The sequence below is a fragment of the Copadichromis virginalis genome, linkage group LG23 (genome assembly GCF_057382275.1).
Source record: "Copadichromis virginalis isolate Kocher_CV1m ecotype Utaka linkage group LG23, C_Virginalis_male_GT1.1, whole genome shotgun sequence".
Classification (NCBI taxonomy): domain Eukaryota; kingdom Metazoa; phylum Chordata; class Actinopteri; order Cichliformes; family Cichlidae; genus Copadichromis; species Copadichromis virginalis.
In genome coordinates this window covers 24,303,384-24,317,254 of record NC_140639.1, presented here as the reverse complement: position 1 = coordinate 24,317,254, position 13,871 = coordinate 24,303,384, and the positions used below count along the sequence as shown (strand labels likewise).

General features: G+C 46.5%; 1 long non-coding RNA gene across 1 annotated transcript; it reads right to left on the bottom strand.

Annotated features, from left to right (window-relative positions):
* Nucleotides 1-246: 246 nt before the first annotated feature.
* Nucleotides 247-8,551, bottom strand: LOC146680943 (uncharacterized). Its single transcript, XR_014918081.1, has 2 exons — nucleotides 7,858-8,551; nucleotides 247-333 (listed from the first exon to the last, which is right to left on the bottom strand). It is a non-coding gene; the product is annotated as an uncharacterized LOC146680943 (long non-coding RNA).
* Nucleotides 8,552-13,871: the final 5,320 nt, after the last annotated feature.

Genomic DNA, 13,871 nt, shown 5'->3' with positions numbered 1-13,871 from the left:
ATCCAGTGTTGGGTAAGTTACTTTAAAATAGTAACTTAGTTACATTACTAGTTACTTCTCTCAAAAGTAACTCAGTTACTTCAAGTTACTCGTTACTTTCAAGGTAACTAGTTACTAGGGAAAGTAACTTTGGTTTTACTCAGAATTCTCTTGTTAATGTGTTTCTTCCATATGTAACCCGTGTAATTGTTACGCCTGCTGTTCTGCGTTGTGTTTTGGTGTTGAAGCAAGAGGCAGGAGACAGTGTCGAATCTTTGGCTCTTTACTGCACATCTGCAACACAGAGACACATGTTCGATCCGTGCGTGTCACGCGACTGCTCGTAACCCTCTCCTCTGGCCATGCTGAAAGGAGCTGTCCCCTTAATGTACATTAATGTAACGAACCAAATACAACAAATTATTTCAAACCATTGACTTAAACTCTCAAAAAACAAAAAGCACAAAATAAACAATGTGTCACTAAAAAACATCAAAACAACTTATAAGAACAATAAATGAAAGACTGCATCTCCAAAACATAAAAACATCTCCATACCTGCAACACAGAGACACATGTTCGATCCGTGCGTGTCACGCGACTGCTCGTAACCCTCTCCTGACGAAGAAAGAAAAGGTGCATGCTGTTACACAAAAGGAGAGACTGACGCGAGTAAACTCTCAAGCCGCTAGCGATACGGACTAGCTTAGCATGCTAGCATATTAGCCGAGTTCTCGGCTATAACTCATTATAATTGTGTATTAATGAACTCGTCCTCCACAAAACTTATCCCAAATGAGTCTCTTAATGATAAACAAAAACGCGGCGGTACGGTCGTATTCACACTGAAGCTTGGGATCCGAACAAACTTTGATTAACAGAGAGCAACGTGGCAGTGACTTACCTCTGGCCATGCTGAAAGGAGCTGTGACCGGGGCACACATGCACGCGCCTACGTCACCACGCAGCGCACACACGCACATGAACGCACACAGACCGAACACACAGATAGGAGAGTGAGATGCAAAAAAATGACATATTTATTCCAAAAAAAGAAAGTATTTTCGGTGAAATTCACAAGTGTTTAACACATATGTTACATTCACCCCCCCTGAATTTCACCAAAATCACTACACATCTGAATGGTACTGCAGTACCAAGAGGCACAACGACGCTGAACTACCATCACCTCCGGAACAGGTAACCCAAGGATCTTATCCCATAGTTCAGTTAAAAACTATCCATAAATGGATTAAAAGAAGTTGGATAGGTTGATCAGGCCTCCAACCCTTTCAGAACACAAAGGTGCAGCCTACACCTCGTCAAACGTGGTCCCATAAAAACGCCCAGGGTGGGTGTCATGATGCCTCAAGCAAGTACAACACATTCATAATACGCAATGGGATGACCCAAAAAAAACAGTCTATGTCAGAGGCCGAGCCTCCCGTGGCGGTAACAGGCCCCATGTAATAGGCTTCTGGACCATGTTTTCTATCAGCCTGTTGACTGACTTTACCACCCGACCTGCTCTGGTAACCACTCTGCTTCGAACATTGGCATGGTCAGAGTCATGTCTTGGCAAGTTGGATGGCTGCTCAGTATACGGCTGACCAGAGGTCTGATTGATGTCTGAACCAGAAACAGGAACAGTCTGCGGAACAACAGCGTCCCCATGACAGGCACCTGGAACAGAATCTGTGCCAGACTGTGTCGAATCAGAGGTAGCGGAACAGTCAACCGGAGTAGGAAGAGCAAAGTGCTGGGCCTGACCAGCAGGGCTTGCTGGAATGTCCGTTGTGCAAGTCTGAGAATCAGGTGGGGCATTGTCCACATCCGCACCATCACATGAACCATGCTGACGATCCGTGGACTGTGAGGCATGCTCTCCTGCCGCGGAATCCACATCCACTCCATGGCTCAAATCCGAAAGGACCCACAAAGAAGTCCTTGCTGCGGTAGACTCTGTCCCTAGACTGCCAGGGTCCTCCAGATCCCCATCAGCACTGAGATCCCCCTCACTGGAGAAAACGTCTAAGGACTGACTTCCCAACGAATCCTGGACAGGAAGGAAACTCACGTCCAACAGAAGGTTTCTGTGTACAACCTGACTCTGGCCTGAAGAGTCACTGATCCTGTAAATGTGGGTCCTGGGATGCCTCTCCACAACAGTGTAAACCTGAGGCTCCCACTTGTCTGCAAGTTTCTTCTTGCCCCGCTCGCCTTTATTGGCAAGCAGGACGCGATCCCCAACGTTCAGAGACACACCTTTGATTTTCTTATTGTATTGACGAGCCTGATGCTCCTGCTCATTGCTGGTGTGCTCCCGGGCGATCTTGGCAGCCTCAGACAAGTATGACAGAAGAAGCTTGGAGTAGCCGTTAAAGTCCACCACAATGGGATCATGCAAAACAGACTTGAACATAACGTCGACCGGTAGTCGTGGGACACGGCCGAACATCAAGTAGAATGGGGCATATCCAGTAGTCTCGTGAACAGTTGCATTATAAGCAAAGGTCAATGTCTGAATCTGCTGCGGCCATTCCTGTTTGGCTCTGAGAGGGAGAGCTCGCAGCATGTTGCCAAGTGTGCGGTTGAACCGCTCCGTGCCCCCATTGCCCATAGGGTGATAAGCCGTAGTGTGAGACTTGGCAACGCCCGAAATCTGCAGAAGCTCAGAAAATAATTCACTCTCAAAGCTGGGACCTTGGTCTGAGTGAATACGCTCAGGGAAACCATATACACAAAAAACACAGTCCCATAACTTTCTGGCAACCTGCTTGGCAGTCTGATTCTTGCACGGGAAAGCAAAGGCCATTTTCGTGAAGTGGTCAGTTGCCACAAGCACATCAACAGAGCGCTTCTTTTTGTCCTCTGCTGACCAAAAGTCAATGCAGATGAGCTCCATGGGAGCAGAGGTCTTAATGCTCTCTAATGGGGCTCGTGCTGCAGGCTCTGGAGTCTTGGCAAGTATGCACCTTCCACAGCACCGAACATGCTCCTTCACATCCCTCTCCATATTGGGCCAGAAAAAACGTTGCCTTGCTAGGTGGAGGGTGCGAACTTGACCCTGGTGCCCTGCCAAATCGTGGACACCTTTCAAGGCCTGCACCCGTAAATTCACTGGCAACACCAACTGGAGTCTCTTTGTTTTGCTCACAGGGTCTCTCGTCTCCCTGTAGAGAATGCCATCCCGAACCTTGAGCCTCTCCCAGTGCTTCAATAGGGCCAGTGCCCTGGAATCCATACCATGTCTCTCACGCCTGGAAGGGTGCCTCCTGCGGGCTACGAGTGGCAGGACAGCGGAGATGACGGGATCTTGAAGTTGGTGGTCCTCCAGCTCATGTAAGGTAAGTGATGGCAGTACATCATTGCCAACTGGTTGCAACTGCTGAACAAGGTAGAGAAGGGAGGCAGCTCTATTCTCCGCAGCGGTTTCCCAGTAATCATGGTGAACCAAGGTAGCCGTGACTTCCGACGAACTGTAGGAATCTTCTGAGGTCAGAGCTGGAACAGGTTGTTGGGCAACCTGAATATTTTGGACACCAAACCTGAAAGCGTCCTGCACCTCATGAGCCGCCGCACCTTCTGCATTCCGCACCAAGTGCTCGTAGGGCTCCTGAAGCAAGCGCCCACCAATAGAATAGGTGAAGGGGTCACGACTGAGTGCATCTGCTACAACATTCTTTCGACCTGGGATGTACCTCAAATCAAAGTTGTAGGATGACAGCTTGGCCACCCACCTTTGTTCATAAGCGTCCAGCTTGGGTTTGGTCAATACATGAACGAGCGGGTTGTTGTCAGTCCACACTGTGAACTGGTGCCCCTTCAACCAGTGGCTGAACTTTTCAGAGATGCTCCACTTCAGGGCCATGAACTCAAGGCGATGGGCTGGGTATCGCTGCTGTGACCTGCTTAGTGCTTTGCTCGCAAAAGCAATAGGGCGTGCCTTATCCCCGTCGATAGGCAATTGTGATAAAACCGCTCCCAGTCCATCCAGAGAAGCATCCACAGACAAAATAAACGGTCGTGAAAAGTCAGGGTGAGCCAACACGGCACAGTTAAGGAGGTCGTCCTTCAGTTTATGAAAGGCCTTGTCACATGCAGGGCTCCAATCTGCAGCAGTCAACTTCCTGAACATGCCAGCACCCCTCCCAGCGTGACTAGTCCGTCCCTTCCTCTTCTGACCAGCCGTCAGAGCAAACAGAGGCTTGGCAATGGCTGAGCAACCAGGAATGAAGCACTGATAGAAAAAGACCATTCCTAAAAAGGACTTAATCCTTTTCACAGAAGGAGTGCAACCATCCTTCTCCATTAGAGCCTCCTTTGGCATCTTGGAAATCACTTCCACCTTAGCTGGGTCCACAGCCACTCCGGTCTGGTCGATGACATGACCAAGAAACCTGACTGACTTCCGCAGCAGATGACACTTCTTTGGACTCAACTTGAGATTGTTGTCTCTCAACCTTTGAAAAACAGCTCGGAGCCGGCACAGGGCTTCCTCTTCAGTGGGAGCAAAGACCAGGAGGTCATCCAAGTAGCAGAGCAGACTGGTGAAGTTGAGGTCACCAAAGATGTTCAGCATCATGCGCATAAATGAAGCTGGGCTATTGCAGAGCCCTTGTGGCATCCGGTTGTATTCGTAGAGGCCAACAGGCGTTGTGAAAGCGGTGTACTTCTTATCCTCCTCACACATTGGAATGTTGTAAAACCCAGAGGTTAAGTCCATCGTGCTGAAGAAGGCATTGCCCCCAAGCGCGGCAAGGCAATCCGCTTGGTGAGGGAGTGGATGCGCATCCTTAAGAGTCCGCGCATTCAACCACCTGAAGTCCGTACAAATCCGCAATCCGCCATCCTTTTTCCAGACCATGACGAGGGGGGATGCATACTCGCTGATGGATTTGCGAATAATCCCTTTCTCCTCCATGTCAGTGAGTACCTGCCTTAGTTGTTGGTAATGAGCAGGGGGTACTCTTCTGTAAGGCATACGGAATGGGCGTTCATCAGTCAGGTGGATCCGATGTACAAAGCGTCTAGCTTCGCCACAGTCAAGCGGGTGTCTAGAGAAGATGTCCTCATACTGCTCAATTAGCTCAACGAGCTCTCTCTTTGATTGTAAGCTGGCATGGCATGAGTCAATGTCAAGATCACCCAAACCTAGGGAGCACAACCTGTCATTCAAGTCGGCCTCAGTAGCAGCTGGCCCACTGGCTGGTACCTGGGCCATACTCGCCATCTTGCAGGAGTCCTGCTGGAAATCAAGGTCCTCCACCGCAAGGCAAGATGAAACAACAGCAACCCTCGAGTTGCGTTTCAAGGTCAGTGGTTTTGAGGAGAGATTGGTCATCTTCAATGGCACCCACCGATCACCCCACATGGATGTGATCACCCGGCCAACAAGAACGTCTCTCGGCCCAGACCCAGAGGTGCACGGTTCCACGATGATCGTGCTGCCTGGAGAGACTGGCACATTGCTGGGTAGCCTGCCCCATACCAGATGCTCACACCGTGGGAGTAGTGTCACAGCACGAGGCAGTTTCACAGTGCCAATTTTGTCGGGAACCTCCTCACCCCTCCATCTGGTGGTGCACGACATCATGTCCAAGAAGTGCTCATAGTCAAGAAGCGAGTGCTTGCTTCCCACAGACACAAGCTTCCAATAGTCATCAGAATGTTTCATAACTCGCATCAGGTACTTGAGAACGTTGGAGCCAATGATGAGCTCATCACGCTGGCCCGACACTACCAAAACTGGTACAATGCATTTCACACCGTGGACAGTAAGTGTCAAGTCATAAACGCACTTTGGGTGGGTCTGCTTCCCACCACAGCCAACCAGCACAATCCGTTCGGCCGACTGCGGTCCACTCACAAGAGCCCCAGCCTCTCTAAGTGACTTCTCGGCCTCTTCACTCATAGTGCAAGCCATAGACCCGGAATCCATCATGCCCCTCAAGTTAACCTTGTCATTCACTGCAACTTGGGTGTAGAACAATTCACTAAATGTAGGCACTACTGCTGGTCCCTGAACCACAACACGGTACCCCTCTGGCATTGTTGAACAGGTGTTGACATAAAGAATTTCGAGATCCGATTCATCATGATTGAGGGTATTAGGTTCTTCCCCCACACTGCCCCTCTCCAAATGTGGGTGATTCAGTTTTCCGAAGGCCAACCCTGCCTCGCGACAGCCCCGGCCTCCCGTCCCTCACGACGACTGTGACAGTCCTTTTTCCAATGACCAGGAGCAAAACATGCAAGACAGAGATTCTCTCTCCTGCAGTGCATGTGAGTGGAATGACCAGTGTTGCCACAGACCTGACAATTCTTCTTAAGAAAGGGCCCGCGGGTAAGACGCTGCGAAGGTGTAGATGCAGGGGCTGCAGTCTGCACATTCTGACATGCAATCACGCGATCCAAGAGGCTGATCAGAGCGCGCATGCCAGTCACATCAAAAGCTTGGGTGTCAGTCGAACCAAGCTCGCAACCAACTGACTGCTGACTAGGTTGAGTGGTCACAGTGTATGTTGGTGACTGTTGGAACTGAGGAGTAGGCGTAGGCACCGGACAAGAAGACACTGATGTCCCAGAAGGATAGGTCGTCGAAACATCAGCTAGAACAGGAGTGAAGCAAGTTGCTGTGGGCGAAAGCTGACAAGCGAGGTTTGAGGCTGCTGCTGTAGGCTGAGACTGCAAGGCGACACTGGCCTGACCAGGCTGTGGCGCCATCGCTTCTTGAGGCACAACAGAGCAGTTGTGGCTAACCTCTCTCCTCTGTGAGGTGTGGGAACTGCCCTGACTGCGTGCCCTGAGTTCACGCTGGAAGCTATCAATGCGTTCTTGAACCTCGGTGGTTGTCCACTCCTCAGCTGCTTTGATGCTGAGCCTGTTCGAGAGGATGGGGTCGGGGCAATACTTGATGAACATCATCGAGACCTCACGCCCTGGGTCCTCAACATTACGCCCCTGCCTACGCAAGCACTCGTCAGCAGCGTCAATAGCATTGTTTAGCCTTATCCAATATTCCATCACTCCCTCATGTTGTAATGGTTTGGTGTTATAGAAGTCAGCCATAGGCATAGAGGAGTAAGTCAATACGCTAAAGTGCTGTTTCAGAATGTCAAATATCAATTCAGGAACCTGGACATGGTCAAGTGAGGGGTTGTGACGTAGGGTGACCCTCACTACATCCTTAGCCTTCCCCATCAACCTAGCCAATATGTCACGTGATCGCTGGTCTGTTGGTGTGTTGCGTTTTACAAAGTACATTTCCATCATCTCGACCCATTCATGAATGGAAAATTTATCACTGCCATCACCCCTGAAAACTGGTGGCTCCTTGACGTCTGATTGCAAGACCAGTTTCACCCCAGACAAATTTAGCTCAGGGGGTCCCTGCTCAGCCTTAGAGCTTTCAATAGGCATACTGCTCCCCTTATCACCTTGCAGCTGGGCTACGATGGACTGACCAATCTGATTGGCCAAGTCTGAGATGAGTGTACTCAACTCAGCGCTGCCAGCTGTCTGCGGGGTCTGAATGTCACAGGGGGGAACCTGGAGACGAGTGGAACAAAACTTGGGAGCAAATGACACACCAACTTTAGGTGTCTGAACCCCATCCCCAAGAAACCACCCTCGCCCCATACCAACATTAGAGGAAACCTCCCCATCAGGAACACCAGTTGCCTCTGAACCAGATGCTGACTCCATAATGATGAATAAAGCACAATCACAAGAAACAAGATTCCAAATAGTGCAACTGTACAAAAGCAAACACAGTATTCTTAACTAACACTTAATGTTATTCAGGATGAGAATTGAGCAGATTAAATGTCCAAGCTCATTCAAAAAGTCCCACACAAGTTAGGAAAAGCAACCAACTTGGAACGAGGGCAATTGTGAAGAGCTCCCCACGGTGATCGAGATGACGTCGATGCTTGATGAATCCAAAGGGTCACGGCACCAATGTAACCCGTGTAATTGTTACGCCTGCTGTTCTGCGTTGTGTTTTGGTGTTGAAGCAAGAGGCAGGAGACAGTGTCGAATCTTTGGCTCTTTACTGCACATCTGCAACACAGAGACACATGTTCGATCCGTGCGTGTCACGCGACTGCTCGTAACCCTCTCCTCTGGCCATGCTGAAAGGAGCTGTCCCCTTAATGTACATTAATGTAACGAACCAAATACAACAAATTATTTCAAACCATTGACTTAAACTCTCAAAAAACAAAAAGCACAAAATAAACAATGTGTCACTAAAAAACATCAAAACAACTTATAAGAACAATAAATGAAAGACTGCATCTCCAAAACATAAAAACATCTCCATACCTGCAACACAGAGACACATGTTCGATCCGTGCGTGTCACGCGACTGCTCGTAACCCTCTCCTGACGAAGAAAGAAAAGGTGCATGCTGTTACACAAAAGGAGAGACTGACGCGAGTAAACTCTCAAGCCGCTAGCGATACGGACTAGCTTAGCATGCTAGCATATTAGCCGAGTTCTCGGCTATAACTCATTATAATTGTGTATTAATGAACTCGTCCTCCACAAAACTTATCCCAAATGAGTCTCTTAATGATAAACAAAAACGCGGCGGTACGGTCGTATTCACACTGAAGCTTGGGATCCGAACAAACTTTGATTAACAGAGAGCAACGTGGCAGTGACTTACCTCTGGCCATGCTGAAAGGAGCTGTGACCGGGGCACACATGCACGCGCCTACGTCACCACGCAGCGCACACACGCACATGAACGCACACAGACCGAACACACAGATAGGAGAGTGAGATGCAAAAAAATGACATATTTATTCCAAAAAAAGAAAGTATTTTGGGTGAAATTCACAAGTGTTTAACACATATGTTACACATAACTTTGCCAGTCTTCTAGCTTGCTTACTTGCCACAAGTGCACTGTGCCACCTACCAATAGAAAGGAAAAGATAATGTGCATATTTCCACGAGAGAAATCCCACGCCTGGACCATCATTGACTGCTGCCATGATTCTAGCCTACGTCACAGCGTCATGTGCGCTTTTTACATCCAACACAAAAACTGCAATCGTGGTGCTTTCAATTGTGCTCAGAACTCGGAAATTCTGCCTTCTGAATAGGAAGATGTAGGCAACACCAGACTGCAGATGAGCTGCATACATGGCTGGACTGGGACAGAAAATTGGCCCGGGCATTTTGACTAGAGACCGCCCACCATTATAGGAAAAATCATAAAGCCTTTGAATGAAAACAAACACTGTTGTGACTGTGATGTACGCTGTTTTGATGGTATATATGCTTCAATCGATCAATCGTTTGTTGTAAGATTCAGATAATTATTTTTTAAAAGCTAGACATTTTAAATGAGAATAAGAAAGAAAAGTATTTCTTTGTGCCCCCCTTTCCCTGTTAATGCCCTATCTGGCCCCCCCTGGCAAAACTTTGCTAGATCCGCACCTGCACAGTTACCAGCTGTCAGCTACCTAAAAAAGGATCCTGGTTTTATTTGTCTCTCAGAAACAGTTCATAACTTCCCTTCAACTCATTCATGTCACCTAAAAGGTAAACCTGTTTCTCCATCACAGCTCTGATGATCCAGTAAGGACATCTCCTGGTTTCATCTTCATGTTTCCCTCTCACCAGATAACCAAACCATATCATGACCAGCAGGTTTACAGCTGTGGCTCCAGCAAACATCAGCTGATACTAGAAATTAATATTAAATAAATTCTAACAACAGCTGATCAAGCTTAAACCTGCTGCTGTTGTTTAGCGCGACATCCGCTGGTTTCTTCTTTCTGGCGCAAAGTGGGCGATAAACAAACAAGAGAGAAAAGCCGATCAGCTGATCATTGATCAGTTTCATGATTGAAGTAGAAACGGGAGAGGGAGGGGGAGAGAATGAGAGGCAGCTGTGCAGCAAAGACACAGAATAACTCCAGCTTTGTGCCTTTTCCATTGTAGCTGAATTACGGGACAAACTGTTCCTTTTCACCTCAATACGAAACCTGTAATATTTTCTCTGAGTACCAGACGGGACGGTTGGCAACTCTAATAACTTATGAACAAAATAAAGTTCAACATCATTAACTTCATAGCACCACCCAGCTGTATAGAAACTCCGTCATGCTAGCTAGCACGCAGTACGGAAAAAGTCAGAATAACGAAAATAAACTCCACCTAAACTTGGTTCATATCTGACCCAGAGAGACTGCAGGTCATAACTTCTTACCTGAAGTTCAGTTCACACTTGGACCGGCGGCCGCCTCGGGTCTCTCCTCTTGCCTCCCTTTTCCTTCATCCACCTGCTGGCCTCCACCACTTGCTAATGTTATTGAATCTGTGGAAGCTCCGCGATAGCCACCACACGAAGTAACGAGTAACGAGCCTATCTAAATCCCAGTAACGACTAACACGTTCCTGATTTTGGCATTATAACTAGTTACCGTGCTCGTTACCACAATAATAACGTAGTTACTGTAACGCGTTACTTAATAACGTGTTAGTCCCAACACTACTTATATCTGTTTTCACTCTTATATGCTTTTCATACAAGTTTCACACAAGACAGATACAAACTTTATAAGATTTATATATATCTTTTCCATATGGGTTAAGGGAAGCACTCTGATAACATTTCAGTCCTCAATAGCGTATTGCAGTGCTGAATGTTTTCTTGTCCTGTGGTTGATTGAGTCTTTCAGTGTGCATCATGTCCCATCATCTCCTCAGATTTTCAATCAGATCCACACTTGTTGTCTTCATCGTGGTGGTGATGCATCTAAGCTGCACTTTGTTTCCTGTTTGACTGTTGTGCTAAAGATCTGAGGGTTAAAACACACGCTAACATTTTCTCCAAGGTTTCCACCACTTGATCTTTGACGGGTGCATTTTTACTGACAGTAGAAAAATGTCGTACCACTTTGAAACTTCCAAGTTAAACTCACCATTTTTCCACCAGTCGTCAGCATTGCTAACCTCTGCTTCAGAAAACATGACTCTCAGCTTTCTATTTGACCTATTGATGGATAATTCTGTTTTTCTTTCCAGTGTACTCGCCCACAGGGTCTTTCTTTACAGGTCATACACTTCGAAAATCGACATCTGATGGAGGCTTTAAAGACAAATTCACCTTCCAGCAGATGTAGGTTTTTAAGTTTAATTTCAGCATTCACTGGCTTTTGTGCTGCATAAAGCCAGAAATTATAGATTCAATTAGCACAACTGGACAAGAAAGGAAAAGAGGACAAGTTGAATAAAAATTTCAAATGTTACTGAACTTACTGTTCAGAGCAGCTTTGAATTTAAAAAAAAAAACTAAACTAAAGGAGCTACAGTAAGGTTACCAGTGTCCTGGAGATGTACGCCCCCTCTGACAACCACCAGCTGGCTCCTTGGCACCCTCACTGACCTCATGATCTCCAGGTCTGAGCTCTGATGGTTCACCTACTACTGTACTTGTCAAGTTCACACGTTTCACACGTGTAGACCCTCCCTTATTACATACATGATCATTTCAGGGTCACAGGTACACCATCAGGGCACTAAGTCTTGTGCTTTCACTCTAATTTTCTCCAATAAAACCTGTTTCTGGAGCTTTTAAATTGCTGTAAAGATGGGTGATCAAACAATAGCTGGGAGGATTTTAACCTTTGCCAAAAGGTATAAAGTACAATTGAAATCTAAGCAGATCAAAGACTAGGATGTTGTCCATAATTTGTTGTTTCCGAGTAAATCTCCCTAATCTATCATGGTAACATAACGCTGCTATCATCACAGCAGGAGGGAAGTGGGGAAAAAGAGATGAAGAACATTTCCATGTCCATAATTACAATATGCTATTGTGCACATTGTCAGAGGTTTTGGAAGATGGAGGGTGGAGGAAATGATCGCAATCATTATGCTATAGCTTGGATACAAAAGTATAATTTACAGCTGTGGTATAAATACAAGATTTAACTGCGAATTATTATGCACATTTAAGAGTACGACTCTCTGCGGTGGCTGATTGTCTTGCAGAGACGTGTCGGCTGCTCGGCTTTTCTGCAGATGGTCTGGCTCAGATTTTTCAGTTAACTTCAAAATAATTACCTGTCACACAAATGCCCAAAAGGCCCCAGGGGCAGTTTAACACTCTCAGCACATATCATTTTTCTCTTAAGCCACCACACAGCGTTAAAATTAATGCTGCTGCCCAGACAACCTTTTGACCTCTGACCTTCCAATTGTCTTGTTGCTTTTCAAAGGGTAAACAGAGACAGAAGACGGCCTGTCTGTGAACCTAATGGTCTGTCTCTGTGTCTACGTATCTGACTGATGACCAGCTTACTGATGTGTTGTCGTTTGTTTCCATACAGTTTTATGTTTTTTGTCAATTTTTGTTACAAAACTTCGGTCAGGACCACTTTAGGTTTAAATAAAACCATAGAAATAAAAAATAAAAGCCATTTAACCCAGTTTATATTTGACATAGTTTATATCTGGTGTTTGTGTTCAGCAGCAGCAGACTGCTGTGTGGAAGAGAGCAGCTGTCAGGGAGTGTGGGTTGCAGTGGGTTGCAAAGTGTCTCGCAGTCGCAGCAGCAAATTAAATATCTAGCTATTGTGAAGGGTGAATTTATGTGTGGTAGAGACAATAAATACAACCGGACCTCTTTTTTTTTGGGGGGGGGGGGGGGGGGGTCCTTCTGAAGGCATTTCACTTCTCATCCAAATGGCTTGTTTACTTTTAAAAGTTGTTGTTACTTCCTAAGTGAGGCGAGGAAGGAAGTGATTGCGGTTTCATGTGGCTAAAATGAGCTTCCTCTAAAGGGTGTCAGAGCACTCAGTAGTCAGTTTAGGTATTTTTTGGGTGAGGTGTTTTGTCCAGCTGGGAGGACAAAGACACATTAGAGTGATTATGTCTCTTGGTTGGCTTGGGAATGTTTTAGTGTCCGGAAGAGCTAGAGGAGGTGGGTGGGGAAAGCGACTCACAACTTGGACCTGGATATGCAGCAAGAAGATGGATGGATGCCATCTTGGAGGTGTTCCTGAGGGTTGCTGGCCCACCTTGTCATCATGTGAGTTATTAAGGGTCTAGTAACTGGAAGGTCAGTGGTCTGATCCACTCCAGCCTGCATGTCAAAGTATTCTTAAGCAAGATATTAAACCCCAAGTTACCTCTCGACATATCCGCTGGAGTGTGAGTTTGTGAGTGTGAGGTTAAAAGTGTTCAGGCATAGAAAATATTGTGTAACTGAGTCTTTTAGTAAGAAAATTTAAATATATATGAATACCAGTCTACTGAGGGTCGCGTGGGCCAAGGTGTGAATGACTTTTGACTGTCACAGCTGACTGATAGTTGGCGTCACTGCTTCGCTTCAGTGAGGGTTCGGTATTTATTAAATCTGGGACTCCCCATTTGCTGAAGAAGCCTTTTTAATGAGAAGCGACAATCTTCAAGAACCTGCAAAAAGAAGTTAAGCAGTCTTCAACTCAAGCAGCTTGAATAACTGAGAACCTATACAGCAGCGGTCCCCAACCCTCGGACCTCAGACCGGTACCGGGCCGTGAGTCGTTTGGTACCGGCCCGCGAGAGTAGAGGCTCAGATGTGAAATGTATAGTTTTCAGGGTTTTTATCGGTTTTCAGCGTTATTTTGTTATCGTTTTTATCGTTAACTCGGTTTTCCTTGGTCTTTTCACGTGTGTTATGAATAAATTTTCTTTTTTTCGGTACCGGTACTAGTTTTATTTTGTTGTATTTATCCGCGATGCCTTAAAGGCGGTCCGTGGCGCAAAAAAGGTCGGGGACTGCTGCTATACAATATATTGCTGTCATATATATTATATTCAGTATTTTGTATTACATACACTTTTGATAGTATTTTATACTGTACACACTATTTACAAATGGATAG